Source organism: Camelus bactrianus, chromosome 23 (genome assembly GCF_048773025.1).
Source record: "Camelus bactrianus isolate YW-2024 breed Bactrian camel chromosome 23, ASM4877302v1, whole genome shotgun sequence".
Taxonomy (NCBI): domain Eukaryota; kingdom Metazoa; phylum Chordata; class Mammalia; order Artiodactyla; family Camelidae; genus Camelus; species Camelus bactrianus.
Window position 1 is genome coordinate 34,522,311 of NC_133561.1, and position 17,968 is coordinate 34,540,278.

Sequence of the window (17,968 nt, forward strand, 5' to 3'; positions counted from 1 at the left end):
TTATTCATTCATTCAACAAACATTTATTGAGTAACCTCTGTGGGTCAGATGCTTTCACAGTCTTATCTGATTCTTCAGCAGTACTGAGAATCAAGTATTGTTTTGTTTTTTTTTAATCTGAGAAAATTAGCTCTGAGAGTTTATAACACCCCCCAAAGGAAATATAGCTCATAAAGTAGGGATAGTAAATTTGTACAGTCCCCCCTCTTTATGCAGGTGGTACCCTAGGCATTTTACATTTGCAAACTTCCGTAATCCAGATATATTCTTGTAAGGCAAGGATTTTTTTTTTTTAATTTAAGTATAGTCAAGTTTACAATGTTGTGTCAATTGCAAGGTGTTTTTTGAATTTTGAATTAAAAAATATTTTTTGAGAAGGGTAATTATGATTATTCATTTGTTTCATTTATTAAAATGAGGTACTGGGACCTCGTACATGATAAGCATGTGCTCTACCACTGAAATGTACCCTCCTCCCCAAGGCAAGTTTTCTTATCCATTATTCTGCAGCTTAGGGGTTCAAATAAATTGGAATTGAAATCCAGATCTTTTGCTCCTACTGTTGTCCTTTTCTTTATATTCTGCTGAAGGGGGTTGCGGAAAGCAGTTCCTTTTTTCATTTCTTTATTCCGCATTTTTGAGCAGTGACTTTGCATCAGGGCCTTGCTAGGTGCTTTGAAACAGAAAACAAGAAATGACCCTTCTCTGCAGGGGCAGGAAGCCTAGACCAAAAGCTGGGTAAAGTGATCCGAGCTACGGTAGCCATGTGCAGGCTCTGAAGGACAAACTGTACCCCTGGATTTGCTTGGGCTTCCCCTGCCTTCTGGCTGGTACACACCAGGTCACCGCAACCCAGAGGCGCCTGAAGCCCACAGCAAAATATTTACCTCGATCTCCTCTCCCCTCTCGGCAGGGCCTGCAACATGAGCATCCCTGACTACGTGCAGTGTGCTGAGGAATACGAGACTCTCCCCATGGTCGTCCAACCCGTGGGGATCATTTCAGAGGAGAATTTCTTTTGCATCTATAAACGAATCACCTTGGTGAGCCAGATCAGCCCGTGCAGCTCCCAGTAGGCACTCTGTATCCACTACAGGCACCACTATGCGTTCGAGAATGGGTGGAGTGACTTCCAGACTCACCGCACGGTCGTGGGCCTTGTCACCATTACCGACTGCCTATCGGCCAAGGCCTTCGAGAAGCTCCATGGTCAGAGGAGCTGTATGGCACCACGCTTAATGACTTTCAGCTCTTTGTCTTTGTGCTGCATGGGGAGGTAGCCGAGCAGCCATGCACCAACGTGGCCTTCAAACTACGAGTACTGCAGGGTGGTGGAGAAGAGGATCGAGGACTTCACTGAGTCACTCTTCATCTTGCTCAAGTCCAAGTGGCTGGATGGGACCCCGACAAGTCTGGGGAAAGGATCCCCCTCCTCTGCATCTTGTTTGAGAAGGAGGACTTCATGGGACTGGACACAGACAGCAGGTAAGTCTACCTGGAGGCCTGGCCACCCTGGCTGTGTGCCGGGTTCCTTCCCTACATCCAGGAAGGGATCAGCAAGGAAGAGTGCTGTCTTGTAGCCAAGGGGGAGGGAGGTGCAGCCCGACGGTTTACAGACATTTAAAAGTGAATCTGCCTTTGTTTCAGAGAGATCCTTTTAGGGTTAATGTGGAGACTTTCTCCCGCTTTTCAGCCAGATCCCTGGTGGGACCCGTGGAGTTGCTGTCCAATAGAGTAGCCACAGCCACTGATGCTATGAGCGCTTGGGAAGAGGCTGGTCTGAGCTGAGATGTGCTGTAGGTCAAATGCACATCAGACGCTGAGACTTGTCTAGTAAAAAGTATGTAAACTATCTTGTTACTTTCTATATTGATTACATGTCAAAATGATAGTATTTTACATACAGCAGATTAAATAAGATCTGTTCTTAAAATCAGTTTCTAGTATCTGTTTTTTGTTTGTTTGATTGTTTCTTTGTTTACCGTTTTAAATGTGGCAACTGGGAAGCTTTCTTTACATGGCTCTCATTTCAATTTTTTTGGGCAGCCTGTCCTGGGACAGTCTCATCCCTTTGCTTATAGATGAGATGCTGAATCCCGAGAGGCAGAACGAGTCGCTGGTTGAACTGTGTCTGGAGCCAGTGTCTCCTGCCTCCCAGGCCCAGCACCTGATGGGTTCAGGCCCTCTCTTCCTCCCCGACAGCCAGCATGCTAAGTTAGGACATCAGAAACACATCCAGGGAAATCAGAATGAACTCCTTATGCAGGGAAAGGCGTATCACGGAGTATGAGACAAAGCAGGGAAAGATTCATCCTCACTTTGTCCGTGTAATTAAGTCAACGGCCCCACTTTTGCCTTGGAAGTGCAGACGAGCTATCCTGGGCTTACTACCCCCCCCACCTTCCGCTCTGTTTCCCCGTATATCTATCATGCTTTCCCTCGGGCAGAAGAGGTGAGATGCCTTTGCCCAGAGGTGGTCCCCCTTTGCTGGGGAGAGTGAGGGAAGCTGTGCCCCCAAGGCCTATGTCCTCGGGCCTTGAGTCTGGAGGGCGCTCATGGCGGTACCACAGGTGACGGTCGGAGGACTTGTCATGTGCTGCCGGGCCCGCTGTGGAGGCAGTGCTCTGTGATTCTTGAACTTACCTAAGATCAAATCCTACTTTCTGGTTGTTGGTAAGTTGGAGAAGATGCCAGAGAATTGATAAAAAGAAAGTCCAAACCAGCCCTGTGAGTGAGAGGCACAGGGGGCCCGAGTCCCACCTGCGTGTGGTGCCTGGTGGGCTCTGGATGAATTTTCTGTTCCTCCCGGACATACCTCTATGGCTTTAGTAAGGGGTGAGATATGTAGTGGCCATGATCTGTATTTGTCCTCACAGGGCCCTGTGATCTACATGCCCGCACCCCCTTCTGCTCCTTGGGGATGAGGTGGCAGGTTTAGGTGCTTGGGCACTGCTGTGGGCACAGCTGCCAGCACCAGGCTACACCGAGGCTGGCTTCGTTCACCTCACCTGTCACCTCCTGCTGAGCCCCCAGGCGTTAGTCAAGGTAGTTGCATCGGTGCAATGTAAGCAGGGACCACCTTCTCCCCCCGGACAGACTGGTGGGTGAGCAGTGGAAGCCTGGAGCCCTGCCCGAGTCCCATGGCCAGTGCCTCCTCTTTTGTCATAGGAGGCACTGGTGACATTTTTGCTCAGCAACTGCTTGGTTCTGAGTCTGCAGACCCACCAGAGAATGCTAGCTTGTTTTTGCCTTTTGAAGTCTGCCCTTGGGACTTGGCGGAGTAGATGGATGTGTGCTTAGCCCATAGTGTTGACTCTGTCACCATTGTTTACCCAGAACCTCGTGTACCAGGCATGGCTCTCGGCATCAAAATACAGCAGCACATTAAACTCCCTCCTGGTGGATCTGTGTGTTTTGGTACCATAAGGGCTCAGCCAGCATCTGAACGTCAGTGAGATAACACGGCCAGTGAGCTCGGGTCAAGCACGTTCTCCTCCAGTCACTTTTACTCCATTGTTGCTTTTACTATTCCACAGTCATTAATTTTTAAAACAATGCTTTGGTGCAGGAGCAGAGACTAATTCTCTCCTGCTACTCACGTTGGGAGTGAGTAAAACTGTCCAGCCTGTAATGTGACCACATTTTGTGGCTCAAAAGCTGCCTAGACGCATGTATGTGGAGTTTTGGTTAGGGGCGCTGACCACGTTGGGGTCCCCAAGCAGCGTCGCTCCCCTCAGGCCCCTGCCTTCCCTGGAGCAGGAGGTGAGGGTGGGTCTCACCGTCCCCGCGTCCCTGGCCTCACACATTCACGTAAATTCTTGTACATGCTGTCAAAGTCATTTTTGTTCTTGTGTGTTTCTAATTTTCTCTTGTTCCTCTTTTCCTTTTTCTTTATTCTTTTTTCTCTTGTACCGCACAGTTGCGTCTGAAAAGGTGGCTGTGCATATCCTGCACTGGAAATAGCTAGATCGCCCTCCATGCTGTCTCCATCACTTTAAAAAGCAGAAACTTTTCAGCTGCCTTGATCCATGCATTATCCTAGTCATCTTGTTATTTTCTAATTTTTTGGAATATTTGCTTTGTTAGCACATCACCCACTGGTGTTTGATACCTGTTAAAATCTTTGCTTTGAGGAACCTGTTTGGTCCTCCTTATATTTGGTGACAAATGCACCCTTATTCAATTAGTTTGATTGTTTTGAAGAAGTGAGATGAGAATTGATTTAGGCGGCCGTTGAGGGATTCTTTTCATGGAGTATTTAAACTTGTCAAGTCAAAGTCTGCAGCATCTTGCTCGGTTCCTGCTTTTACACAAACGTGCTCAGCACGCGGTTCCTGGCTGTCTCTGTGTGACGTGCGTGACGGCGCTTCCTGACTGGCGGTCACTGGTGAGGAAGTGGCAGGCTCGGGGGTGAGCAGCTGCAGGGGACGCTGTTGGAGGAATCAGTCACCGTTTGGTTATTTATTTATTTATTTATTTTTTTTGCATTCAACTTCCCCATGCCATTTACTTTACTTTGTCTTCATAAAGGGGCAGAAGTGGGTCTAAAATCTACGCCACTCTTTTGTTCCCTTTATGAGGCTGGTTTTTCTGAGTATCAGGAAAACATGGCCTTCTCCTAAGTAGCTGGCTCACATGGATCTGGTGGACACAGGGACTGTTAAAGGGACCGTAGCTTCCTCTCTGCTCCAGTCAGTGGGCATTCAGAGCCGGGTCTGTGGTTTGCCTCAGCAGCCGTGCAGGCCTCCCTGCACCGGCTTTTACTTTTAACCCATGTTGGCATTAAAGAACTGACTCCGTGTTTGTTGCAGCTGACGTCCACCACTGACGGCCGTGTCGTTAGTTTGCGGTAGTGAGTCTCCAATCCCCAGTCAGCCATGAAGGAAGATGGTTTGGCCGATCTAACACCTTGGATTCTCACCCCCACCCTTGTTCATCTCACCTGGGGGAAGAGTTTGGCCACCACCATCATGCTGATCATGAGGCCTTGTTTCTCCTTTCATGCTCTGCTCCAAATGTGGACACTTCACCCTTCACTGACTTGGTCTCGCTTGAGACAGGCCAGACTTTCTGAAAGAGTCCATCACATTCTGGGGGGAACAGAACAGAAGTAAGTGTCGCAAATAGAAGGAGTCTAGGCTGTCCGTGTTGGCAAATGCAGCCTGGGATCTGTGATGGGTGGGCTGTGCCCTGGACACAGGCCTTCCCCGTGGCTCCCAAGGGCCCAGGGGTCAGAGTGAGGACAGCCTTGCTTGGGATCCTCCATCCTCATCTGCTCACTGGCAAGTGTGTCTGCTTATTAGGAGCTCCCCCAGACCTCGGGACCTTCAAAGCTCAGATCATGGGAGAAATTTGAGTCCCTTCTCCAGGGCCTCCTTTGTGAGAATCCAGTGCCTTCTGAGGTGACCGGCATCAGGTGATGCCTCCCCCTCCAGGAAGCACCCTTCGGAGGACTGTGACTCAGTGCACCTTGCTGTGAGCTTGTGGGGATCCAGCCGTGTTCCCTGCAGAACCAGACTTGAGATGGGCTTAGTGACGGAAATGACAGGACTAATATTCCAGGCCATGGCTGGAGGGAGGGAACAGGGGAAATTGAATGTGACTTCAAACACCTAGGTGAGTGCTGGGTCTGTTACTAAAATGGGGAGCATGGGAGGTACCTGCCAGAAATTGAATTCCAGAGTAAATGGTGGACATGAGGCATTTTTAAGATGCCATTTTTCATCCAAGTTAGGACTTCAAAGAGGCACTCGGGTCTATGAGCCTGGGGCTGAGTTGAAGGAGCCGGACTAGAGATACACGTTGGGAGTCGTCATTCTTAGCTGGTGTTCACAGCCTTGCATGTGAATTAGCTCATCTTGAGAAGTGCAGACTGAGGCTGAGGGGGGGCAGGCTGTGCCTGGGTTGGAGGAAAACCCAGACCATGTAGCTTTGGTGTGTCAGTCAGCGGCGTTTGTTATTTTCAGGGCAATGTCATTTATCCTTAAGGGGCCGGGGGTTGGGCAGGGCCAACCAGGAAGAAATCTGAAGGGAGGGTCGTGGCCAAGTGTGTGTCTTGGGAAGTTGCAGAGTCTGCAGGGTCCGGGAGGGTAGACTCCTCAGAAGCTGGAGTTGGAGTGGGGTGTGTGTTGAAGGTAGTCACACTAACATGTCAGGGAGGGAAGGAGGCCTAGGGAGTCCTCGCTCTTCCTGTCTCACTTTCCAATGAACAGAAGGCAGACAGAGGATCTGAGGTGAGAAGGGTTGGGCGCTTGGAGAGGAGCCAACCTGGAGAATGGTGCTTGAAAAATTCTGGAATAGTCTTCCTGCAAAATAGAGGTTAAAAAAATCCAGACTGTTAAGAATATTGATAGTGACTGGGGAGGAGGCAGTTGTTTTTCTGGCCTCCTAAGGTTAAGGCATGTATCCAGGGATACACAGAATATTCGGGCAGTCTATTCCGGGCATTTGGTACCGGGGAAACAGCACAAGTTTAAAGGAGGACAAAGGCAGCGGAGGGAAACTAGCCAGGGACCGTGTCAGGTACCAGTCGGCCGCCCTACTTGCGTGTTGCATTCACATCCATGCCTCCCAGGTGGGCGGTGGCAGCCCCCTTTTGCGTATTGGCAAGCCTTCTCAGAGGGGTTAAGGTATTGGTCCGTTTAGAGGGTAGTAAATGCTGTAACAGGATTCAAGTAGGGTCTTGTCAGACTTCAAGGGCGTGTTTTCTCTACTAATTGCTGTACCTCCCTGTTGTACGTGAAATGGTGAAGTGGGTCAGTTTTGGGGCCTTTCAGAAAAAGTACGATTTAAGTGCCTCATGACTGATTCACAAAGCTCAGTGTTCTTTGATTGTTCTGAAGCACCGCAGTGCTTTACGCCCCACAGAGGTTAGGTCTTACTCCTTTGACGATGACGTGGTTGCAAATGACGTACAGGTGCAAAACCAGACTTAGCAGCTTCTGAAGGGAAACTCTCCAGTTCTCCCTTGATACCCTTTCTTCTACGGGATGTAACTGTGCTGCAGCATAGGCCTGAGCTGTCCGTATGGATTGTGGGTTTGATATCCAAATTTACCATAAAACAGTCAGATGAAGAAAATAGAAGTGACAATTTATTTTTGGGTTTCATTAGACAAGATATACTATCAGGTAATGGCCCATATAGCTAATGAAATTGAGTACAGAACATTGAATTTCTTACTTTTTTTGAGAGTTTTCTTACTGTGTAAGTTTGCCTGCTTTGGAACATCAGCTCCTCCACAAGGGCGCTTGTCAGTGTGTTGGTGTGATTGCATTTACACAGTGAATGTAATCTGGGCTTCCTCAGCCCAAACTCTCCAGTGCAGAATCACGGGCTGTAGCCATCTCTTAGTCACGCAAATACTTCTAAAATTATATGATGCCAGAAAAAAAAGAAGAGATAGAGAGAGATTGCCTTTATCAAAATTCCTTTCAATTCTAACTGCAAACTGTTGTTGAGCAGCTCTGGCTTCCTTTGGATATGAATATATACATTTCTTTGCATGTAACCTGGGTTTTGGACTAGAACACCAAGCCCTTGCTTTCCGCAAGCCACAAAAATAGTAGCCAAATTGCACACGTGTGAAATATTTTATTCTTTTTCTGAGAAAGAATCCTTGAATTTGGGACTTCAGCTGTGATTTTTGCTTTTTGCTTCTCCCACCCCTCTTGTAATCTCTCACTCCTTCCCACGTGGCCCCAAATAGGTCGTGGTCCCAAAGGAGCAAGCAAACACCCAGTTGGTCACCATGCAGTGCTGCTATAGAGGGAGCCCTGCCAAGACCTAAAGGATATTATCAGAGAGGGCTTCCTGGTAGAAATGGGCTCTACATTCAGTTGTGAAGACAGAGTAAGGGTCAGCCAGTAGAAAGCGTGAAGACTGTGGCTCATGTGGCAGAGCAACCCGGGTAGAGGCCTGGAGGCTTGTGCGGTGGGGACTCGGGGAGAGTGCCATGTGTGGTCCAGGGTGGTGGGTGCCCCTGCTGGGGAGGACACTGGAGAGTGCCTTGGGTGGAGGGCTTTCGAAGAGCTTGGGTTTTACTAGAACTGACACAGGAGGCAGTGAATGGTGTCAGCAGGAAGTGACCCTCAGGAAAGGTAATTCTGGTTTTGCTTCTGATATTCTACAGTAAGAAAGGTCGGGACGGGCGAGAGCAGGTCTGGCTGTCCCTTTGAGACCCACCCCATCATTCATTTATTCATAACATGCACACTTCTGAGTGTCTAGGGGAGAGAGGTTGGACCCACATTAGTAAGCAAAATGCTCCTTGGGAGCTTAGCAGTGTCAGAAGTTGACTTAGCCTAGAATGTTCCAGGAACAGAGGAACAAATTGCGGAGGTTGGAGGGAGGGAAGGCTTCCTTGAGAAACAGTCAAAATGAGCCTGGAGGCAAGTGGGAAGTAGGAGCAGGTCAGGGGGCCCCTGAGGTCACTGGGGACCTGGGTACTGATGTAAGGATGGGCGAGCAGGGTCGGGGGTGTGGCTAGAACTCTACCAGGGAGCCTCTGAAGGGTTTGAAGTGGGGTGATGTAATCAAATTTAAGCTTTGGGAAGGCTGCCTTGGCTCCGCGCATCTGTGTGTGTGTGTGTGTGTGTGTGTGTGTGTGTGTGTGTGTGTGTGTGTGTAGCGGGGAAGAGGGGGAGGGTGCCACCAACTGGGGAGTGACATTAGAAGACCATTCACAGGCTGGGAGGCCACAAGTGGGAGAGGAGCGTCGGGGCTGCTTGGGGACGGCAGGGGCAGTGTGGATGCCGGATTTTCTTATGGAGATGGCTTGTTTGCTGGGCCTCCCTTGAGGCGCTTTTTGGCTTGAAGAAAACAGATGGAGGCCGCCAGGTGGACTTTCCTCTTCTCTTCTTCCCTGCCTTGTGTGATGATCTTAGCTTAGCCAACATTTGCAAGAGAAGAGCTAAGTTCCAGGGTAACCCAGGACTTTGTTGAGCTCGTTCGAGTGAGATCTGATAGGATTTATGTTTGTGTTCAGATCTGCATGTTCACTTAGCTAGAAACGTCCTGTCTTTTGAATTTCCATAGGGGTTTTTACTCTTGATAAAGATTGCTTTCTTGGTGAGAGGAAATTTAATACAGCTGTTGTCTTTCTCAAAAAAATCTTATCTTTTAAGAACTTTAATATTCAAAAAATAGGAATATTTAAAAATGATAAAGTAAGTCTTTGGTGTAGTTTCTTTGGTTTCCTAGTTAATGTGGACTTAGAGCCTTTGCATTACTTAATAGCACATCCTTGTCAGTATTTAAAGAGCTGCTAGTGAGCGCCCCAGGCCCCACCTCTCAAAACATCATTAAAGTTTGCTCTGAAATAGTGAGGTCATAAAGGTCTTGTTTGCAGAAGCCAAACACTTGGTTTATAATATGCAGCATAGCTCCATTTATAAAATAATAATAGGTTCAAAATTAAGAAAGTGGAAGATAATTGAGTTTTTTAAAAGCTGAAACATAATCTTTCTTGTGCTAATGTTGAACTGGAAATTTCGAAAATAAAAATCCTACTGTAATATCATCTACGTGGGATACATATATGCTTTCCGGTTTGAAAAGTAAGTGCGCAGTGGTTTTTGAAGTCAGGAGCATTCCAGCTCAGATACTGGCAGTTATGGTTGCTGGTTTTCAATGGCAGAGCCTAAATTTGCCTTCTTAGCTTTTTTTTTTTTTGTAGTGAGAGGGTTGAGTAGTGCTTTGCCAGCATGATTTTGGGGCAATTTGGGGGCAGATGTCGTGCACCAGCAGTGAGATATTTCCATGCATTTTATTTTCCGGACATCACCAAGGCACATGTGGGGTTTGTGCCTGCAGGCTGGGATGCTGCAGGACTCCCTGGTCCATCACAGTTTTGTCCTGGAGCTGCTCCAGTCAGTGAATGATTTTCTGTGGCTTCGAGGTAAGGTGGCCTGATGCAGATGATCAGATGTGTAGTTAAAGTGCTATTACATGAAATAAGAGAAACCTAGAAACATGAGGGAGGAGAATTGGCTGAGCTGATTTCGGTGGGGAGTCTTCTCAGGTGACTCCCTCCCCGTGATTCCTGCCAATATCCTCCCCACCCCAGCACGGTAGTCCTGCTGAAGCAAGCATGCACTTTGCTCAGAAACGGACTGAATTTCCTTGTGCCTCTGTTTGTTGGCTTTTTTTTAAAGCATATCTTGCCCTTTGCTTAAATGCCATCCCTGCTAGTCACCTCTTACACTCATTCTTCTGGACGTCGTCCATACATAGCTGCTGAATGGATGAACTGAATGTAGTATCTCCATGTAGTGGAACATTATTCATACGTAAGGGTGAATAAAAAGGAAAAAAAATAAAGGGGAAGATGAAAAAGGCCACCTGTTCTGGGAAGTCCACCCTGATTACTCAACCCGCCCTTTTCCCTTTGAATCCCCACCCTTTATGCTCCTCTCTACTATTTTTGATAGTACTTACCACCTTCTAATAAACTTTAACGTTTTCAAAAAAAAAAAAAAGAGAGATGCTGATACCACTTCAACATGGACAAGCCTTGATAACAGCATGTTAAGTGAAAGGAACCAGACACAAACGGCCACATATTGTTGACTTCAGTGATCTGAACTGTGCAGAATAGGCAAATGCAGGGGCAGAGAGCAGGTGATGGTTGCAAGGGGCTGGGTGGAGGGGGATTAGGGAATGACTGATAGTGACAGGGGGTTTCTTGTGGGATGATGGAGTGTTCTGGAAATAGATGGTGGTGAGGGCTGCACAACCGTGAGTGTGCAGAAGACTGCTGAGCGCTGTCTCTGGGAGTGCCTGTGGTTGGGGTGGCTTTATTTTGTTCTCACCCTGCAATGTGAACAGTCATCTTGTGCTGAGTCAGTTCTGCTCCTGTGAGTGGTGAGGCTCAGAGACTTTGCAGAGTCATGTTTCTTTTCTCCCCCTTGCTGAGTGTAGGCAAAAAAGGTTTAAGCCTGAGAAAGTGCTCCATCTGCAGAAATGTCTTTCAGTTTTGCCTGGTGTAAAAATCTTGAGAGCTTTTTAATCGTTGACGACAGTCTGTGGGGGGAAATAGCCCGTGAAGCCTGGGTGCGACCTGGAAGAGCCGCGCTTCCCTCCCTGACATGGGTGGGGATTTCACCGCCATTCAGGCAGTGAAGGGCCCAGACCCGTGAGCAGAGTTGACAATCGTGAATATTTACGTGTATTCGCTGCTTCATCTTGGATATTAATTTCAAGCTGAGTCAGTTTGTGGCGGCAGCCTCATCCTACATCAGGAATTTATAGTATCTGCTCTTTGAAGTGGAGACCAGACAGACTTTATTATTTAACAGTCTCCCTTGAATTGATATCTCAGATTCCTTTGTAAAAAGTAAAACAGCAGAAATACAGACGTCCTTTAATGCCAGTGTGACCTGGATCGGGTTTAGTCTCTGTGCCCGTGGCCTTAACTGCGGGTGGGGAAGATGATAACAGTGCTTCCCTCAGAGGGCCTGGTGAGGGGGGAGTGAGAAGCACAAATTGAGGACTTACATGAGATGCTCATGAATGACCGAAGTTAGTGCTCTCAGCCTGGTGAGGCCACAGGGGCAGAGATGTCAGAACAGAGCATTCCTAGCCAGAGCTCGATCCGTGTTGGCAGCTGTTACGATCACTATCACCACTGTGGGTTATCAGGTAGTTTTAAGACTTGGTAATACGAATTCTTGAATAATGTTAAAAGACTAGACATCTCAGATCCAGTTTACATAGTTTTCAAGATTTCCTCTGAGAAATGGATGTTTTACTCCCCATCAAAAGTCTGAGTTGAGTCTCTAAAAAAATTCTGTATTCCTCCATCTTTTTGCTTTAATTCTCCATTTCTTAAAAAAAAAGTTTTTAAATGGAGTTACTGGGGACTGAACTGAGGGCCGCATACATGCTAAGCACATACTCTCCCAAATGAGGTATAATCTCCCCCATAATTCTTTTTAAACTTTACTTTCTTAGTATTCAGAGTTTAGAGGCCTCTAATTCTTTTTCTGGAGACTTGTCCATGAACCTGTAAATGTATTATTAATGGACAAATCTTGGTTTATTAAAAAAAATCAATAGAATATTCTGCAATCCATCCAAAAGGAAATGCTCATTGACTTAAATGTTTCTCTTATATGGTGATCTCTACTTTCTGGTCTAGCTTAATTTATTAACACCCATCCTCATCATCATAATGACCAAACTCGCTCTGAGTGGACACCAACCTAAGGCTAAAATGCTTTCCTCATGTTTTACTTCATAGCAGGTGTTTGACGGTAGGTATTATTGTCTCCTTTTTTGCAGCTGAGGGATTGAGAGATGGAGCAGCTTGTCCCAAATTACACACAGCTAGCAGTGGCTAGCTCGGTGCTGGAACCCAGGCTGCAAAGGATGCATTTTTAATTGCTCCTCTAATCAGCCTCCCATTGAGTGGTTTCCCGAAATCCTGTGACTCCATAAATGGCCAATTTTAGCGGTCTCAGCCGGATGAGGACTTCAAAGGAGAGACACCAGTGAGAATGTGAGGCAGAGTGGCATAAATTAAAATTGTACATTTTTACAAAAGTTTTATTCTCAGGTAATGACTTAAAAAGTTAGTTTTTTTTTTTAATTTTAGTGCTCTTGTGAGCACTAAAAACAAAACATTAAAAATAATTATAGTGCAAAAGAGAAGTGGACTTTGAAAGTCCAAACATTGCTGGTGATGTTACTTGCTTTTCTCTAGTGGAACTTATTGACAGAAATACTTAGACTGAATTGGTTTTATGTAGTCTTAGTATGGAAGAAAAGATTGTCAGTGAATATTGTAAGTAAAATCATTACTCTTTTCTTTCCTGATGATGAATAGGTAAGTTGTTTTTATGGCTTAAGTACATTTCCTCATTTGTGAAATTTGAGTAATATCATTTTCCTTGTCTAACTGTGAGAGTTAGACGCCTTGTATACAAAGCACCCAAGAGGTGCTTAATAAAAATGTGCTGTCACAATGACAGGTATTTTAGAAGGATCAACTCTGAATACTAAAGGGGGTGGCTTATTTCTGATGCATATTCAATATGTATATATATGATATATATGAATATGGCTTAAAGTAACAAGGATTCATTTATTTTTTTTAGTGCACTATGAAGTTTTAATGAAATCTGTATCATTCTAGTGAGACAGGGACTAGTTAAATTGCCTTAAGCAGACGACCTTGAAGATTATTTACACAGAATGTGTATTGTTACAACTCAGAATTCATGTTGCCTTGTAACATCCACTCAGACATTTAAATTCTGACCAGATCCATTAAGTTTAGAAAAATCCACATTTATCTTTTTCAGGGAATAATCTTCTCTCTTTTGTGATTAAAGAAAATTTTGATTTTTTTTTTCTGCACTTTTAACAGGTTTAAAATATCAAAACATTGATTTGACACGTAACTTTTTAATAGAATAAATCTCATGCTATTTTAATATGTAAATAAATGTTTTTGTATTTCAACAAACTTTTACGATTTCCTGGCTCTTTGAGAAGTATTTTGCAAGATACTTAGATTACCTACTGTTGGAAAAATACAGACGTTACTTTTATGAATATAGGCCTAGTAAACATCTGTTGGTTTTTGCTACAGTGCAAGACATGAGGCCTAGGAGAGCTTTGCTGCTGATTGCCAGGAGGACACATCCCAGGTCTCAGTCTCCCCTCCTGTAAACTGAAGAGGCTGGACTGGTTTCTTTCCTCCTCTAAGATGAGTTTCCATAAGCCTATGTCTTTTGTTTATATTCAGGAGTATCAGCATTATCAGATTAAATACTGAATACCCCTCCCTTACCCCGAAACAAAGTGCAGTATGTGCTACATAAGCTTTTAGTTATCTGATTCTCATTTCTCATCCTACAGGCAATTTTGTGTTGCATGTTTCCCGGCAACCTGGAAGGTCTTTTTAGCCATAGATGGCGCTGTTGCACCTTCTTACCATCTTAATTTTCCTGTTTGTTAAAGAAGGCTTAAACAACGTTATTTTATTTTGATTTCTTTGCTTAATGCTTCAGAATAGCAGTCTCCATTATGTCTGGCTACCTGGAAAAATTATTCTGCTTATATCTTAGTTTTATTCTGTCATCTCGCTGTGAACATTTCAGACTTGCTGTGCAAACAATGGCAAAATCGGACTTTTCTTCCAGTGCTAGAAACCAGTGAGCCGGGAATTTATAAAAGAGCTAGAAGCGGCCTCTGGATCACCTTAAAGCTGAAAATTGTACTGAGTTCCCTGAGTATTGACCCCGCCGCTGTGTGTTAATTGGTGGTAGGAGATTTGGTACATATAGGAAGGGGTGTAGTTTTTTGACTTGGGTTTGCGTGCACGCGCTGCCACTGAGCCACGTGAGCCTAAGTCAGTTCGTTCTGAGATTTTCCCTCATCTGTGAGATGGGGATTCTCATATCTGCTTTGTAGAATTGTGAGAATTAGAAATTATGTAAACTGTTTACCACAGTGGGTATGTCAAGAGGGCTCATAAACTTTAGCTACTGTTTTGTGAGAAGCCATCATTTGATAGTCTTTGGCAATTACTAAGAAACAGGAAAATAAGGAAAGCTGGCTTTATGATGAAAGATATTTGAGGAGGTTCCATAGTTCCTATACCCATAATTTAGCATCAGCAGAGTCAGAACTGTTACACAGTCACCCTGAACCAACGTTAAGCCACAGAATTTTTTGTTACTTCAAATATGTTGGGGCTTAAGGGGATCCAATACTTATACACATGTTGTCTCCAGCAGCCAACTGAGACATGACAGAAAAGAGTAAGCAGGCGATATATGTCTTCTTTTTTACTGATGAAGCCACGTTCTCCATGAACTTCAGGGCTGTGGGAAAATGCGTGTCATTATACTGTGTCCCAGAAGTAGAGACTCACCCTGTCCCAGGTAACTCTCGGCCACAGCGAGCCTTCCCTTGAGAGGATCTGCCCCATCATGCACAGGGCTGTCCTGCCATGGAGCTGAGCATCCTGGGTGCTTCCCAAGTGTGGCCAGCACTGGAAGGAAAGGAACAGTTTCACATACCCTGCTTGTCTCTCCGGACTCACACCTCACTCTGTTAATGTGATAAAGGCTAGCTGTGGGCCATGGGTCTGTGGTGTGGAGAAGCACTCTCCGTGGCCAAGAGGAGTGGGGAGGAGCATCCCCTCCCTCAGTTTAAACAGGTGGTAGTATGGAACAGAAGGGTGCTCCCCAATAGTTTATAAAAGGAGAAATAAAGATTTTCTTTGGGACTTGGTCTAGCCAGGAAACACAGAAGATGATTAGAAAGGAGACTTGTAAATCACTTTAATATTAAGTTGACATTTGTTGAGCACCAATAATGTGCTACATTCTTTTCTGAGAGTTTTACAGAAATGAATCCTTCAATCTTCTCAACAATCGAGTAAGGAATGTTTGATTTTTATCCCAGTTTTACAATGTGGAAATTGAGGCACAAAGAGGGTAAGTAATTTGGCCAAAGTCACAGAGCTAGTAAGTGGCAGAGCTGGTATTTAAACCCTGGCTGTCTGGTTTTGAGGCTCCCAGGGGTGGGCTTTGGATGTTTAGAGGTATCTGCATCCTTGGATCTCTGTACCTCTGTGCATCAGTTTGCCCAATAAGGACAGGGGAAGGAGAGTTACACAGGTGCTCACAGTTGTGTCTCAGCCACTGTCCACGAAGACTGCAACGTGATTAGCGTTAATTGTTTTCCAGGCAGTAGATCTGTTCGTATAACAGAAATTTAGTCCATTGAGTTAATCTAGAAACCCTTCCTGCTCTGCTTCTGTCCATGTTTGCCATGTGACTGCCTGCCCGTGATTAGGCCGTGGAGGAGAAACTGTACTCATGGTTGAACTCTGATATTTCAGTCTGGTTCATAGTTTCACATATTCTGTTACATTAATAAGTTAAGTTTCTGGTTTTCTTGCATCAGTGTCTCGTGAGTTTGGTTAATGTGAAACCAGTCCATGGGAGCACAGGGGTGCTGACGGTATAATTTCTGAGCACGTTGTGGCACTTCTACACGTGCAGTCCTGACTGGAGGATGTCCGCTTTCCTCACTGATTTCTCCCAAGAGCAGGGTCCTCTCCCACCCCCAGATGTGAGGCTGGGAGCTCTCTGAGTAGGCCAGTCAGCAGCCAAGTCCACCAATCAGAAAATGATGAAGTACCTGGAAGTGGGTTTAATAGAAGAAAAGGGCTTCCAGGTGTCCGATGGGCTGTTCGAGTCCATTTGGTGAAAAGCTGTTCACTGTCTGTGTTTGAGCTGATTCTTTGCTGTTGAAAAGTCTGGATTAGATGAAGGGATTTTAAAAGCAGAAAGGAGTGATTTCAGGTGGTACGTCCACACCGGTGAGAAGTGATGGATGACCGCCTGTGTGAGGCATAGACAGAGTCTTACAAACTTCATAAAACAGCTTTAAAAGCTCTGCCATCTTAGTGCACTTCATAAGGGGTCCAGATCATCACTGGTCACGCTGAGAGGGCAAATAACTGATGATGGCATAAAGGACATGGAGGCATCAAAAAGGTCTCAGTCATGTTCCCTATTTAAAGGATGTGGCACAGTGTAATATATTTGAGCTGGTTTTTCACTGAACAATTTTTCGTGTTTTCTGGGACTCCCAGCTCCCGATGTTTCCACGCAGCTGCATGTCCCCTCACTGCAGCTCTGTCAGCGCTTGTCCTGAGCTGACGTGGTGTCACGGGGAGCAGGACGGTCAGCGTCCCCGGCTCCTCCGTGCTCCGTCTCCTCATCCGCAGTGCTGGGCTTCTCATCCGTGTCTACTTAGAAGGGTTGCTAAGAACCACACGTGATGGTTGTCAGGGGTGATTTGTGGTTGTCCCTGTGTTTGACATATAGTCAGTATTTGATAGAAACACAAGTTTTTTATTATAGTTCTGGCTTCTACACTGCAGTGGATTTTAGTCTGCATTTTTTTTATAACTTTTTTCTTATTTTTAAATAAGAATTTTTTGGGGGGAGGGGATTACTGGAGATTGAAGTCAGCACATTGTGCATGCTAAGAAGGTGCTCTACAACTGAGTAATACCCACCCTCCTTGTCTGCACTTAAAAATAAATATTGCAATACACAAAATAGCTCTTAAACACCATCATGGGACCTATTTTCTGTATAGACAATTGAATACATATGCTATTTCAATAAGAATAAATGTTGGGACATACCTTTCTGAATCTGTTTACTTGTTTAAAAATGATCATAGCTAGTGATAAACACGAGTCTTGGATCCAGTACTTCTTAGGGTCTGCTTTGACATCATGGGAAATTACATTCTACAGAGAAAGCAAATTGGGTCTCGTTGATATTTGGATGATTTAGCAGATGATCAAGTCTTTCAAAACTTGACAGTTTTGTATGTTAAACTAAGTACAAAGTTATCTTCTAGAAGTTGGAATTCCTAAGCTTGTGAAGTGCTCAGTAATTCAGTGTGTATGTGTTTGTGTCTGTGTGAACGTGTTTGTGTGTGATTTCAGGAAGGTAGAAATAAGTTCCATGTAGCCCTCTGATACCTTCCTCCTCCAGTTCAAGATGTAGGCATATATTTACACAAGTAAATTGATATTCTTTAGTCATTTGACATATTGGTGGGAATACGAGGTTCTCACACTTGTTTCAGAAGGGTTGGGGAGCATCAGGTTTGAAAACAGGAGGGGAAAGAGGCAGGGAGGCACTTCACACTTTGTGCAGGATTTGAGGACAGTAGTTTTCTTTTTTCTTCTAAAGCAAACTGGCGCTGAATTTTAACATACTATTATTCAGAATTGCTTTTCTGATCATATACAAGTGCCTCAGAGTTTTCAAGGCAACATGAATGATGAAATCCGTTTTAGGAGTTATCTTTAAAGTAGTGTTAATTTTCAAGTAAAAGGCTATAGCCTGTTCTTTCTTCGAAGAGTAAAAGACGTTCTAATTGATCCAAGTGCATGATCAATGTGCTTAGTTTCTTTGGGGTTTTT

At 45.1% G+C, this 17,968-nt stretch overlaps 1 pseudogene; it reads left to right on the plus strand.

Annotated features, from left to right (window-relative positions):
• Positions 1-919: 919 nt before the first annotated feature.
• LOC141574814 (trafficking protein particle complex subunit 9-like) overlaps positions 920-17,968 on the plus strand; it is a 58,507-nt pseudogene continuing 41,458 nt past the window's right edge.